A 3,740-nucleotide genomic window follows, 5' to 3' on the forward strand; every position below is an offset into this window, starting at 1 on the left:
TTTTACTCAAGAAGTTCATTCTTGGTTCTCTCAGTGTCTTCAAATTAATTGAATTTGTAAGCCAAGATAAACAAAAATGTCTGCTTTGTGACAGAAGTTAAAATGCTGAACATTAAAATAGGACAAGTTCAAACTCTTAGGTTAAAATAGAGCCATAGCATAGAATTATCTATTCCAAAATTAATTTTTCAAAATATAATTCTCTGAACATGCTGTACATTAAATATTGAGGAATATTTCCCCAGAGCAAAAATTTTCCAAGAACACTAATAATCTCCATTAAAGTAAAACAAACCACATAGTATCTGAAGACAAGAAGGGGTTAGAGTTGGGGCCACCTTACTACAGAGTAGCTTTACCACCACTAAGATGCAGGTTTCCCCCTTAATCTTGAAAAATATGTTCATATTTACATACAGTATACACACAGTTGAGGCAATTGATTGTCAACACGTGACAAATGTATGTACCTACTCACACACAAGTAAACCTCACATGGTGAGAAAAAACCCTGTCCCAGTAAACTCCAGTATTCATAAGTAGTGCAAATACTTTGTCAGAAAACATTTTTTTTCTCACTGTTTTGATGATTTTAATGACATTAAAGCTAGCAGGAGTGTGTTGGAAATGTTGTGTTTAAGATCAACACACTTGCGAACTACAAATACTAGATATAATGCTTACTGGCTGCAACATGATGTTCAGCATTACAGAGGGAAATATGCTCTTAAAAACTCTTGTAAATTCACATCAGAAAGGGTGTTTGAAGAAATCTGCATTTAAAATAGACAGTGATATGGAAGTATCCATTTTATTTGGATATTACAGATACTTCCATAAAATGGAAGTTTCCCAATGAAAACTAGAGGGATAATACAGCAATTTAAACTGTCATCCAGCAACATTCATTTTAATAGGTATTTTTACTTCATCACTTTGCTGTCTGCAGGATGAAGAAATGGTTCATCTTTCAACCAAAAAGCTGCTCACAACAAACCCCTGAAAAGGATAATCAAGCTGGACTTCACAATCCCAACATTTTGTATTTTCTTAACATTACAAAGCCCAACACAAAATGAGTTGCAAAACGGCAGTATATTGTGATGTGCATCAAGGAATATTTCATTTTTCCCTCCTGAAGTGTATGTATCCATCAGAATGTAGTATCCACACTTCCTCACCTAAGAATTCCATCTGTACGTGCACGTACACATTCAGAGGGAAAGATCACAGTGTTTTGCTTCTTGACCTTCGTTTATAATGCTGCAGTTGCACTGAAATACGGCCAAAATCTAAACCTAGTGCCTCATATCAAGTACCAAATGTTCTAAAAGAAGACACAGCAGAGTGAATTTAGGATAAAGAGGTTTGATTGAAGTCTAAACATTTGTCACAGGTGTCAGAAAATTTAAGAATGTTTTGTACTTTGTTCAGTATTTAGCATGTATAATCAGAAAGGAAGCAGATTATTCCCTCCACCCATATCCCAGACACTTCTAATTTTAGTTCTGCCATAGTACTTTGAAGTGTACTGAACTTAGTGTATGGTTTTGCTATGATCTTAACACACCTTAGGACAGTCTGAGACACATCTAGAAGCACTAATGGTAACATCATACACAGCACTGCAAAGCCTGTTACTACAGCTGGTTTGTAGAGATCAGTGATGACTCGATTTGTAAGACAAATGTTAAACAGTACTTGGCTGAAAAACAACTGAAAAAGCTCCCACAACTGAAACACTGCACTAAAGGGTAATTCTGAGGAGTTACAGATGTACCACATCAGCACATAGCAAAAATTAATTTTTTTACAGGGATAAATTTGAGCTTTTTAAAAAGACTGATATGGAATACGTATATACACACAAGAACAAACCAAAATACAATGAATGAGACAATAACAAAAGGCACATAATGAAAATGAGAACTGCAAAAATATCATAAAAGCTAGTTTGACTAAAGTTTAGCCAATCTGAATTTATGCATGTACATCTGACTTCCCTATCTAAAGTCACTAAAGCTGTCTGACTTTCCTGAAATAGTTTTTTAAAAGATTGCAAAATTTGATCTGATACCAATTTAAGTGTCCTAAAACTTCTGGAGGAATACTTACAATGGTAAATGTAGAAAGCAGAGAACCTTGCTAATGAATAGTGCTACTTTTTAAAATATTAAAATTAAGTAATTCTTAGAAAACTAGCTGACATTCCTGACCCTTTCTTTCCCAAAGATTTATGCAAATTTTCTTTGTGATGGTCTCTACTAAGAATAAATTTTGTACTTTCAGCTGTGACTTACCAATTGTCTCCACTAGCAAAACTGCATTTTATAAAGAAGAATTTAACCATACACAACATTTTTACAGAAATATAAGCCTTGTAGCTTAATCTCAGTTTTGCCGTAATTCTGTCTCTGCTGGACTGGTGGTCCTTAAAGATTAACTTCAATTTAGAAACTCTAAGGTTTTCTTTCTTTCTTTCTTTGTATTTACTCTTTAACTGAATTTTTGCATCAGTCCAGAAGCCACTTAATTCACTTTATGCATATGAAGACTAGGCTACCAAAGTGACTCATCAAACCACAAAAAAACCCTTCAAATATTTAATTAATTTTAATGTAAATTTGGAAAAAGTCCTATTTGAAATAATGATTAAGAAACAAACAATCCCCCTAAAACCAACTACCAGCAATACAACAACACTATATTATTGTCCTGAATGTCTTAAAGACTATCATTAAACACAGCCTGATGTTTATAACTGCTTATGTTTTTCCTCACAGTGACAGTGAAACCAAAGTGCCCACAAAAAGATCATAACTCTTTCCTGTGGGCTTACAATTTGTAAACTTCCAGGGTATCATACATGACATCACCATAGAGGATAAACTTTCCCCTTTTCTCTCTAGCAATCCAAATAGAAATACAGGGAGTTGGAGAGAGAATGACACTCTCCTGTGTAACCAGAAATGTGCTTCCAAGCAGTGTTCTCTAATGCAAGTACCAACCAGTGCCGATACACCAGTCACATACATTCAAGGCTTGGCTCAATTTGTTCTGAATTTTCTAGAGTAGGGCCAATTCACTAAAATAAGAGTTTAAAAATCTCAATAGATTATATATACCAAGGCAATGAAGTGTGATCCTTCTGGGGAAAAAATGACTGTCGGTACCCCTTTGCAAAAATGGTGTTGCTAGAAAAGCATTTCACATTGAAGCTTCAGTGTTTCTAGCAAACTATTGTCTCTATCCCTGAGACAGTGCCTTGAGAGTATGGTCTGTCTGGACTGCAGGATTCTTCAAATGACTCCATGACTGAATTCAGGGACATTGAGAAAGCAGCTGAAAGAGGTGGGGGTGGCCCAACAGCTATGATACCATAGAAAGCAGCCTGAGAAATACTCTTTACCCGAATTCACCTTTCAGTTCAGTGATCAGCACCTCACAACAACAACAAAAATGGAGCAGAGCTAGCCATTAGTTCCTGGGAAATTAGTGTTTCCCTCCCATTTACAAACCAAATTGCTTTAACAGCATGGTGTTATCTAAATTTTAGCCTAAATGCAGAATGACCCTGTGTCCTGGAGGGGAAGACATGCCACATTACAAATGGCTACAACGCCATTATAAGTGCATTGTAACCTACATTATCAACTTAGAATCCTCTCTCTGAGGCAAAACAACTTCCTAATGTGTATGTCTCAGTTGCTGAACACCTTCTGGGATGAGAGACTGGGGCA

This window comes from Acanthisitta chloris, unplaced genomic scaffold (genome assembly GCF_000695815.1).
Source record: "Acanthisitta chloris isolate BGI_N310 unplaced genomic scaffold, ASM69581v1 scaffold31003, whole genome shotgun sequence".
NCBI classification, from domain to species: domain Eukaryota; kingdom Metazoa; phylum Chordata; class Aves; order Passeriformes; family Acanthisittidae; genus Acanthisitta; species Acanthisitta chloris.